We start from the raw sequence: 12,868 nt of genomic DNA, 5'->3' as shown, positions 1-12,868 counted from the left end.
CATGATGATCTTCCAGACCAAAAGGAAATATGGATTTATCCGTGTCATTGGTTCCCTAATTATTGTCCCTGGACCAGCAGCATCAGCAACACTAGGAAACATTAGAAATTCAAGTTGTCAAGCTGAAGTCTAGACCAGTCAGAAGCTCTGGAATGGGAGCTCTGCAATCTCTGGGTCAAAGGTCCTTCAGGTGATCATGCCGCATGCTTGAGAACCACTGGTCTAGGTTAAAAGAGATTTGTTAGAAATTATTTAGAGATAGTTCTCTGAAAGTGAGTCATCACACCTGCCCATCTAGAGATCAAAACCTTGGTAGACCCAGGGGTACCCAATAGAAACATCCGAGTTATAGGAAGAGTCTCTGTGCAGGTACTTCAGCCTTCCTCCTGAGCAGATAACACAGAAAGAATGTACTAAACCTTTTGTCCATGCCCTGTCCAACACAAAGTTGGGCTTTGATAGTGGCTTCCGAGTTCTGTGTCCTTCAGGGAAAGCATGTGAGGGCTCTTATCTACCCTCAAATGGGGACAGAAATATTGACAAACTGAATTTGAAACAAGGAGGACTCAGTCTGAGGATCTTGGTAACTAAAGGCTATAACAGAATATATATTTCAGGATGACCCATAACATTCTGCTGTCACTCCTAAACATTGACCATCTGGAGAGAGGAACATAGAATTCTTAAAGTCATTATGCTACTTTGACCTAATAAAATCTTGGAAATGGGAGCTTATGGTTGACTTGTTTTCATTTATAGAAAAGTCAGAACAGCTATATATATTTTTCATATTGCAACCTGTAACTATTCATTTTTAAAATGCTACCACTAAAATAACAAAAGACCCCAATGTTCTTACAAGTATTTATTGATATTTTTAACTTGACAGATCTTGCCATGCATTGATCTTAATTTCAATAATTGACATTTAAGAAGCATGGATGTGTTCTAAGTATTATGTTAGGTGCTTCTCATTGTTACCTCATTTACACACATAACAATTCTATGGGATAGATATAAGTTTATACTTGAGAGACTTGGGACTTAAAGAAATTAATTTCCCATTAAACATAATATTCTAGTAAGGTAAAACCACAGGTATATGATATGAAAACCTAAAATCTTAATCTCTATGTTATGCCAGAGAATTAATGCCTGAAGAATGTAAATAGTATAGATTAAATCCTAAATAAAATACCTGTTTTGTATTAAAGATGGACAGTCAATAAATATATGTTGAAGTAATGGGTACATACCATATAATTTACACAAATTTACTTTTATATTTGATTCAGATGGACCTTTTGTATCCACCTTATCTCAAGAGCACTACCCTTTCCCTCAAATATATCTTTAAGCTGACTTATATTCCTTCTTAATACTTACTACCACTTGTATATATTTATTTGTAATTTTACTTGGATTTTATCTTTCCAACTTATGTGTAAGCTTCATGAGACCAGGGCTTTGCCTCTGGTCCCTGCTGTATCCTTAGTACTTGGAACATAGTGGAGATTCAATAACAATCTCCTCCATGAAATATTTATAAATGAAACAGTATTCTTGCAATTTTTAATGACATAAAAATTTGTGAATAAATATTAACCTTCAGGTAATGCCTTTTTTCTTTGATTGCATAGATATTGAATATCCTTTCTCTGGGATCTTAAGGGGACATTTTCTAGACATTTTGACTTCAGTTCTTTTGAAGTATGCTTTCCTCAAGATGATCATCATTTTTTTATACGTTTGAACTTAATAAAGAGTCCCTGCAATATAAGCTTGTAGAATGATAGTTGGATTCATTTCTAGAAAAAAGTGAGAAGTGGAAAGAAAGTCAGAGGTCAGTTTAAATGGGGAGATGGAGGTAAGGATAAAAGTGTTGCATTGCCTTCCAAAGGTTTACACCCCCCTCTTGTGGTAAAGGTAATCCTACACTCCACTGGGCCACTGTCAAATCAACTGGTGGCTTCTCATAGCACCTGCCCATCATGGTTAACCCAGCAGGCACAGCAAGTTCCTAGGCAGGGAGCCAATTGCAACAAAAACACAGCTCAGAACAAGAGAACAAAATGATGAGTTTTAGGACAACAATCTAACACTCAGCAATTCCTTGGAAGCTTTCATCTCTGCAAGCTGGAAAGAATTTTGGTTCCCATTTGTTTTCACCTAGTAAAGACATCTTGTTGGCACTAGGAGCTCCAGAGAGCGTCTGCCAAGCCATATCAGTCTTGGCCAGTTTTCAACAATGTGCTCTACAGTGCATTAAACTTTATGCTGCTACAAGAAAGCAACCTGTCAGTATCTAGATTTCTGTGCTAAAAACCCAGCTAAATTGTAAGATTCCCTGATTGTGACATGAATTTAGGATGATTGAATTCTTTAATCTTAAGAATGAATGCAATAGTTATTAAGAAACAGTTTCTTTGCTTCACTTACCTTGCAGAAAATATATTTTATGTACACCGATTTTCTTTGTGTTTTTTTTTTTACATTTTTGGTTGTTACCAAACAGACAGATGATTCTATTCATCTGTTAATTTTTTTGTTGTTTTAAAATAATCATGGCTTTTCTTGATCTTTTTTATTTTATTTTTTAAAATAAAATAAATTTTATTTTATTTTACCTTCATCTCCCCATTCATTATTATCTGAAGGCCCAAAAAAGTAAAGCAAATAAGAAAAATAGCACCTTCTTTTCAAACATGTTTCCTTCAATTCAGAAATATTTAAAAAATAACAATAATAATACTTTTATTATCTCTAAACACTGATTTGCAGGTAAAACTGCTGTAAGATGTAGTCATTTACTTGCCCTTATGAGGTTGGGTATACATAGGAAACCCCCAAGATTTCTTTTATTTGATCATAAATGGATAGAACTACATAAAAGTAAAATTGAGAAATGAAAAGAAATAGGAAGCCAATGGCAATTTCCACAACAGTGTAAAAAATAGGCCAGCGTCTCATAGAAAAATAGCCAAGGGTGGGAGACTTGCCTTTTTCTCACTAGCTTGTTTGTCATATGGGAAGGAAAAATAAAACACCTTTTTATAATAAGAATGTTGCCCTTCGGTGCTAAATAAAATATGCTATTAGTCTAAATGAATATCACAGGCCCTCTCCCTTTTCAAATGGGATGTTCCTTTCAGAATTCAGAAAAGGGATTGGTATGCTTATGGAACACCGAGACTGAATCCTGGAACAGTCAGGCCCTGAGATAAACAGAGAGACCAAATGTCTAAAAATTGTCTTTACGATGATACAAATCTTAAAATGTGGTTCTAAGTCACAGGGGAAAAAAAATTTTTCTCAAAAGAAACAAAGATGAGTTGTCCCAGCTAGTACATTATCATTTTCCTGTGACCAATTTTTTAAAATATTGCTTTATAATGTAAAGAAGAAAAATAACATCTTTTCAGATTCATTTCCATAATAAAAATAACAGTAACAAGTGGGCACAATCAATTTACATTATATATAAAGTAGCTCAGTATAATGAATGGTTTTATGCAAATGAGTAGACTGACAGCGTATTATTTCAAATAATGTAGTCAACGTGTCCCAGGAAAGGGAATGGAACTGAGGCAGTCCGTTCCAGCACAGCCTGGAATGTGTGTGTTCTTGACTTCCTGCAGGAAAGATTTCACAAGACAAGTTCAGGTGATTTTGAGAGCACGTTTATTAAAGCTGGGGACAATGAAACAAAGGAAGGGCTTAAGATACAGGAGACAAGATCATAGCAACAGGAACGAGCCTCGGAGGATCTGCCTTGGCCCTTTGGAAAGAAAGCCACGGAGGTAGAGAAGTGGGTCAGCGGGGCCGTGTGGACCCAAAAAGGGATTACAGAGGCAAAAGCAGGGCCCTTGGAGATAAGTTCAAGGGGTCAGCCAGGGAACAGCTACTGCTGCCCCCTGCTCCCCTGGTGGCAAGTCTTGTTGGAACCCTTAAAGCTCAGAAGAAAGCAAAAAGATAGGTCCTGAGGAAGGAAGAAGGGGAAGGCACTAGGTAGAGAGTGCTCACTGTGTCCTTTGTCTTAAAGGCTTTTATCTGTTTTCTAAAAGCAGGAATTTTAGGGGTCGTATCAGGGGAGGATCTCAATAGAACATTCATCAGCTTTCCAGGTGTGTCTTTTAATTTGATGATTCATCAAAAGGAGTGTATCAGGGTCATTGTTTCATGTGCAAAAAAAAAATGTTACTGAAGAGGGGCTGGGACCAAGGCAGCTCTGCCTCAGCATGGTCTGGAATTGTACACCGTTTGCTCCTAAATATCCTTGGTTAGGGAAGAGAAGACCTTGTGATTTATTATCTGCAAATTGTTCGGCCTGTTTACCTATCTGTCTCAGTTTGCCCATTCAACTGGCCAAGGAATTTTTCTAGCTTCTTGCTAACCTGCCCCAAATGAACTGGAGTGTTACTTTGTTAAGGAGCTTGGCCAGCCAGGAGACTCAGTGTAAAGATCTCTTTCATGATGACCAAAGGTAGAGAACTAATCATTCTTGGATCTAAGGAATGATTAAATTCCCCAATTACTGTATCTGAGGGCTGTCAGAAGGAAAAAAAAAAAGCTCATTAGTTCACAGTCAAATCTTATTTTTCATGCAAAAATTGGCTACATTTTGGAAAAGCACTGTTGCATGGAAAATGTATTAAAAGAGCTCCGTGATACGTGCCTAATGTTTTTGTATTTTTGAGGAGTTTGGGAGACAGTATTATGCATACAGATGTGCAATAGATCATTAAAGATCAAGTGCTTTCAGATTGCAAAGTCAACAGGCTGATACAAAAACTGAGAGACTAGCAGCATGGGTGTTCAATAGGAACATAGAAGAAAAGTAAAAATGATGTTCTTATTGCCACCCTACCTTATTCAACACTGTAAATGCATTCTACAATTACAAAAAAAATGCTAGAGCATACTTAATCTTAAAATTAGTATTAATGAAATAATTTACCAAAATTCTTGAGAAAATAATGTTGCATAAGAAAAAATTGACATTCACATTTGTACTAATTTGTGATAGGCAATGAAAATAAGTAAAAATATGCTCTAATATAATCACAGGATATCTGTAAAAGAATGGGAAAATGTGGCATTTATTGAAAATACCATTTAACAAATTTTGTTGGATTTTTTTTTTCTTTAAAAGGAACATACTAAATGTAAAGTTTGGGTTGCAGGGAAATATTTCAAGTTTAACAATATTCTGTATTTTCTGATTTATATATGACCCCCACTTTGAAATGGCTGGAATAAATATTTAAATAGGTTATCTCCCCATGAGGAAGACTTTGTAAGCTTTGAGAAATCAAAAATTGTCTTAGACTTAGCCTGTTGTTAATAATGCTTAGTAAAGAACTAAGAGAATTTACTAGTAATGCCTTAGTAATAAGAGAAGGACCTACTACTAGAAAGTTTTAATGCCCTTCATTAAGGAATATAATTGAAGACCACTAATAGAAATGGATATGAACTAGGCCAAGTGTCCATAGGGTCAGGAGCTGGCTACCTCCCTTTCGCCAGACTTCTTACTCTGAGACCAGCCCTGCCCTCGCTTCCAGACCCAAAATTCTCCCTTAACAGAAAGGATTTAATTCACTGCCAGATGGTCAGCAAGAAGTTGTCATTGCTACCAATCTGGCTCTGCCAATTCAGGCCAAATCAAGAAATTATGCTGTTTCTTTGTTCCTGGGAGTGGGTCTGTGACGGGAAAATGTCCCTGGCCTTCCGTGCCAAGATTCCCCTTTAAATAGTCTATCTTAGAAACTCTCCAGTCCCCCACGCCTGGACCCCGGGTTTTCTCCTTTGTCAATCCCTGTCCTCTCACCTTCCTGAGACTGCAGACTGCAGTTAGTCCCCTGTCTGTTACCCTGCTACTTCTACTTCATGCAGGTTTTATTTCTTTCCTTTTTTTTCTTTTTTCTTTTCTTGTCTCTCTGGGTCTCAGAATAGTGACAGCTTCTAAATTTTTCATTGCCGTGCTCCACTGGCCTATCAGTGATGTGCTGATCTCCTTCTGGGAAAGTCCCTGACACCAGCCACTTACCTTACCAGTCCTTTGTCACGCATTCTCTGGACACCATATTCTGCCTCTCAATCCAAATTGCCTTTTTTTTTTTTTTTTTTTTTTAGGGGGGGGGGTAGGGGGGTAGGATGCATAGGCTTTGCTTTAAAATGGCATTTGAAAAATAGTTAAAAGGCAGATTCATCCTACTTTGGAAAATAAAAATGAAGAAACAAAACTGAAATACTCACTATGATGATATAGAATAAAATAGAATAGAAGGCTGGAGGATGACTGAAGTAAAAAATCTTGTAGACATTTTATCTGACTACAAAATATGGAACTGGACAAACACAAGCCCCAAATTCAACACATTATTTTGAGTCTTTGAGTCTTGAAAAAGATACATTTTTCTTTGATCCCTCCTGTCTGTCTTGTGACTCGGAAATTTGAAGTTGAAAGTAAAAATAAAATGTCACAAGGTGGTCTCTGACAATTAGTAAACATCTGGTGAAGTTGATCAAGAAGAAAAAGAGACATAAAATACAAATAACCAATATCATAAACAGATGTTACAGATAGGCATTACTTTTTTTATTGGCATTAAAAAGGAAGAAGAGGATACTGTATCAACTTTATTTTAATAAATTTGAATATTAAAATGAAATGGACACATTCATAGAAGATGTTAACATTCCAAAACACTGAAATTAGGAATCTGAATCAATAATTAAGATATTCACAGAGCCGAAACCGGTTTGGCTCAGTGGATAGAGCGTCTGCCTGCGGACTGAAAGGTCCTGGGTTCGATTCCGGTCAAGGGCATGTACATTGGTTGCGGGCACATCCCCAGTAGGGGGTGTGCAGGAGGCAGCTGGTCGATGTTTCTCTCTCATTGATGCTTCTAGCTTTCTATCCCTCCCCTTTCCTCTCAGTAAGAAATCAATAAAATATATTAAAAAAAAAAAAGATATTCACAGAGAGCTAATTACAAAACCAGATGGCTTCACTGGTAAAGTTTACCATAATTTAAAAAAAAAAAAAAAAGCCATCCTTACAGAAAGTATTCCAGCACATGGACATTGCCCAGGTCATTTTATAAGACTCACATCACTTTCAATAAACTCCTTAGATAAGTAATGTTATAGATGATAAAAATCTAATAAACTACAGGACCCATGTAGCATAGACAAAACTCAAATGACTTCTCAAGAAAAAGATTATGCCGGATTCTCTTTCATCACCATCATTAATTATAACTCTTTTGATGCACCTTTTCATCAGAAGTTAAAGTATATTATTTCTTTTTTATATGAAAATTAGAATCTAATATTCCTGTGCTTTTACAATCCTAATATATAAAAAGCCAGGGGCCATCATGACTGAAACAACCGGATGGACAACTGAACACAGGCCGCATGGGGTGACCAGGTCTGCAGGGGGGTTAGTGAGGGGTGACCAAACGACCAAACAGCAGGCTGTGTGGGGCGACCAAGACAGCAGGAGGGCAGTGAGGGGTGACCAGGCCAGTGTGGGGGAGGGGCCAGTTGGGGACAACCAAGCTGGCAGTGGGGGCATTAAGGGGTGACCAGGCTGGCAGGGGGCAATGAGGGGTGATCAGGCTGGTAGGCAGTCCAGGATTGTGAGAGGGATGTCCTAAAGATTGGGCCTAAACCAACAGTCAGACATCCCCTAAGGGTTCCCAATTGGAGAGGGTGCAGGCTGAGCTGAGGGGACCCTCCTACACCCCCATCCTACAAATGTCATGCACTGGGCCTCCAGTACCTTATAAATGAGCATGAAATTGAAAAACTCTTTAGTTCAAATGTTTTACCTATTGGGTATTTATTTATTTATTTATTTATTTATTTATTTTTGCTTTGTCTGTTTTTTATAATGTTTATATGCTTATTTTAATATGAATAAACAGCAAACAGGAAATATTTTTCCTCTATACTTTGTCCTATATGTCTATTCTCAAATTATTGACTTGGAGTAGCTCTTAAACTGAAATAACTGAGCAAAGGGCATATGCTGCCCAGGGTAATGAAATATGTGTTCTCCTGTGTTTATATTTAAAAGAGGAAGAGAGAAAGAGAGAGAGAGAGAAAGAGAGAGAGAGAGAGAGAGAGAGAGAGAGAGAGAGAGAGAGAGAAAGAGAGCGAGAGAGAAACATCAATGATGAGGGAATCACTGCTGCCTCCTGCACACCCCTTACTGGAGATAGAGCCTGCAACCTGGCTGGACATGTGCCCTGATCGGGAATCAAACCATTACCTCCTTGTTCACAGATCGATGCTCATGCACTGAGCCATGCTGGCCTGGCTATAATTATCTTTTTTATACTTCCTTTGCTTGTTTATAATATCAAGTTTAAATTGGTACCCTAAATAAATTAGATATGTTTTCTTTTAAGTATTTGAAACAATTTGTATAAGGCATAGATGATTGAAAGTTTGGCCAAACTGATATGAACCTATAGTTCCTTTACTTTATAAAATGATCAAATATATATTTAATCAAAATTTTATGCACAACCTCAGGTCTTTTTTTTAAGTATTAATTAAATGGAGATGATAAACCACTGATTTTAGCACACTCAGGCATGGGTCTGAATGCCATCATGCGTTATCAAAACTGTCCTTTTATTCTTTTTCTCCATTTTCATTATTTGTCCTTATATTGTCTATAAATACAATAAAATATCATTTCAGGATTCTAATACTTTGTTCTATTAAGCTTCTTTTAATGTGGAAAAGTACCGTGAATAAATATTCTAAGAAATTTAGAAGGCATTACCATTAGGAGGAGCACTGAGTCATATATAAACTAACTGAGACTGTAGATTCACAATACTAAAGACTAAACAACAAAACAAAACCCCTATTAATAATTTGCCAAGCAAAGTCAATAAACCAACTTGTTTTTTTATTTTTTTTTATTTTTTTTTAAATAAAGAGTGGGTAATTTAGTGGTTTGACATTATTTCTTATCTGCATGTAGATAAGATAAATCAGCCACATGTTTCCCTGGAACCGACCAAATACAAAAGGCATCAGAGCATGTATTTCTAAATTTAACTTTGCTCCTTCTTACTTTATGCACACACATGCACCATAACAGCACACCTCATCATGAATAGCTAATCAGAGGGCCCGTCAACATGCTGATCAGCTCTTGGCTAGTAGAATTGTTGATGAGCGACAGGTCATTTTTCCTGGCCTCTAGCTTATTTATTTACTTATTTAGTTAGTTAGTTAGTTAGTTTTAGGCAACCTCTACTGCATACTGTGTGCCAAATAGTCTGAAGAGGTGACACTGGGAACTGAACCCGCATCTCTCTCTTGGGCATTCAAAAATGTTACTAATGAGCTCCTGTTTGGGCTCCAAAACAGGAACTGAATCCATAAGACTGTCCAAGTACCTGTTTTAGAATTCCTCACATGCCTGGACTATACTCCAGTCATTGATGCATCCCCGCCACGTTTGCCCTTCCTGCAAATGCTCCCAGATGCGTGTCTGCTTCTTTAAGCAAACAGAAGAAGTAGTAGGAAAACATGATTCTGAGCCACCTTTCCTAATGGGACTCAGGATGAAGGATTCTTCTCTTACTTTTATCTCCATTTGGAAATGATCCCTGTAATATTACCTTTTAGCTCAAGTGTGTGAATGTGCTGTTGGGACTGCTACAAGCGCAAGTCACTTGAAACACAGGACATTTTTACACGATTCTTGCAATTTTCTCGCATTCAATAGAGAAATGAAATTGAGAACCCAAATCATTTATGTATAGCTTTGAATTCCCTACACTCATTTTCTCTTTCATAGTGAAAAGCAGACCTATGTAATAAGAACCATTAAAGAGAATGCAATTTACTGCTAAATCAACTATTTGTAGGACGGATGTAATAGTGACTGCAGGGGACAGATGCCTGGCTTTTATTCCTCTCTTTACTACTGACTTATTATACAACCTTTATACATGCAGTTAACTTCTTTATTCTCGATTCACCTAATTTAATTGTAATGGCCATTATAAAAAAAAAATATGTATGTATTTATTTTCTTCTCACTTAGCCTTCTGTGTTTCCAGCAGATGTAAAGAAATTCTTTGGGGAACTTCATATTATTAACTATTACAGATTCTTTTAAAATATTTTTGCTTAGTTTACCCCACTCTCTTTGAAAATATTTAATCCTATCCTCTCCAAAGCCATGAAGGAGAGAACAGACTCTACTTGATTTCCTCTGTAATATATAATAAATTCTACCAATCTATTAAAACTGCAAGTCATAATTTATTAGTGAATTTAAATAAATACACTGCATTATACACAATATTTAAAAAATAAACTGTGATTTTTAATTTTTTTTTTTAATTTATTTCAGAGAGGGAGAGAGAAAGATAGAAACATCAATGAGAGAGAATCATTGATCAGCTGCCTCCTGCATCACCCCCACTAGGTCATATGCCCTGACAAGAAATCAAACCATGACCTCCTGGTTCGTAGGTCGATGATAAACTACTGAGCAATGCTGGCCAGGCTAAAATTTTTGTATGTATGCTTACTGACTCATAATGTAAAATATATATTATAATGGATTGAGGTTACAAAAAATTTGAAAATTTGCCCTTTGAACTGTATATTTTGATATGATGCATATGTATATTGATAAATTAATACATTTAATTTAATACACTTTTATTTATTATTTATTGAATTTATTAGGCCTAATTGACCATCTGACTGTTCTACTGTCCAAACAGTAGCTGCGACATGCAGTGACCACCAGGGAGCAGACACTCAATGCAGGAGCTGCTGAGCTGTGGTGACTTGGCAATTGTGGTCCTTGGGTGATACATCAGAAACCAGAGAGGAGCGAGCCAGATTCGGGGATTTGTCCCCTGAGAACTGCCCTCTCACAATCCGGTACCCTTCGGAGGATGCCAGAAAGCTGGATTTGGCCCGATCCCCACAGGCCGGGTGGAGAGACCCCACTGGTGCACAAATCTGTGCACTGGCCTCTAGTTAGTTATTAAAATTATATAGGTTTCAAATGTACAATTCTATAATGCATCACCTATATATTATATTGTGTGGTCACCACCCATGTATTTATTTTTATTAAATAGATATTAAATAGATATTTAATTTATATCTATTTCATTTATTTAAAAAATATTCTATTCTTTTCTCTAGAAATTTACATTTGTTTTCTAGAGTATAACCATTTTTTGCCTCAGTAAAAAAATAATGCCTCTTTAATAGGAAAGTGGGTAAGTTTTACATTTCCTGGTATAAATATTATTTTTATATTTATATTTTGTTTTATTTTTTTCATTTACAATTGACATTCAATATTATATTAGTTTCAGATGTACAGCATAACAGACATTTACATAATTTACAAACTGATCCCCTGATAAGTCTAGTTCTATCACCATATATAGTCATTGCAATATTATTGACTATATCCCCTGTGCTGTACTCAACCTTCATAACTATCTTATATCTGCCAAATTGTACTTCTTAATCTGACAGCTATCAGTTTCTTTGGGTTTGTTTCAGTTTTGTTAGTTCATTTATTTTATTTTTTAGATTCCACATGTAAGTGAAATCATATGATGTTTTTGTTTTTATTTAGCTGACTTATTTCATTGAAGATAATGCACTCCAAATCCATCCACGTTGTCACAATTGGTAAGATTATGACCAAGTAATATTTCATTGTATATATGCACCCCCATCATTGATTACCCCGTCATCTATTGATGAACACTTAAGTTGCTTCCATAGCTTGGCTATTATAAATAACTAGAGATCTGGTGTGCAAATTCATGCACCAGTGGGGTCACTTGGCCTGGCCTGTGAGATTGGGCCAAAACCAGCTCTTTGACATCCCCCGAAGGGTTCCAGATTCCAAGAAGGTGCATGCCAGGCCGAGGGACCCCACTGGTGCATTATTAGGGCCAGAGAGGGAAGTAGAAGGTTGGCCAGCTGGAGAGGGACCGCAGGAGGACTCTAAGGCTTGTCCGACCCATCTCACTCAGTCCTGATCAGCCAGACCCCAGCAGCAAGCTAACCTGCTGGTTAGAGCATCTGTTCTCTGGTGGTCAGTGCACGCACATCATAGACAGTGGTTGAGCAGCCTTAGCACATCATTAATGTATTACGTTCTGATTGGTTAAACAGCAACCGTTCAACCAGATACTTAGCATATTAGGCTTTTATTATATAGGATGCTTCAATGAACATAGTGGTGCATATACATTTTCAAATTAGTGTTATGGGTTTCTTCCAATGAATAACCAGAGTGGAATTGGTAGGTTATAAGGTAGTTCTCTTTTTAACTTTTTGAGTAGCCTCAAAATTGTTCCATAGTGGTTGCACCAATTTACATTGCTACATACATTGTAAGAGGGTTACCTTTTCTCCCCATCTTCACCAACATTTGCTGTTTGTTGCTTTATTGCTAGTAGCTATTCTAACAGGTATGATATGATATTTCAATGTGTTTCTTTTGTTGTTGTTGTTGTTGTTTTCCACATAGCTCTGAAGATTAGTGACATTGAACATCTCTTCATATATCCATGGCCACCTGTATCTCTTCTTTGAAGAAATGTCTATTCAGGTTCTCTGCCCATTTTTAAAATTGAATTGTATACTTTTTAGTGTTAAGTTGTATGAGGGTTTGTTGTTGTTGTTATTGTTAAGAAATTTTTTTTACTGATTTTGGACATTAGCTTCTTGTCAGATATTTCATTGGCTCATATCTTCTCCCAATAAGTAGATTGTCCTTTTGTTTTGTTGATGGTTTCCTTTGCTGTGCAAAAATCATTTCATGTTATGTAGTTCCATT

This window comes from Pipistrellus hanaki (assembly GCF_964339955.1).
Source record: "Pipistrellus hanaki genome assembly, chromosome: 3".
Lineage (NCBI taxonomy): Eukaryota > Metazoa > Chordata > Mammalia > Chiroptera > Vespertilionidae > Pipistrellus > Pipistrellus hanaki.
Note: the sequence above shows the minus strand (reverse complement) of the source record.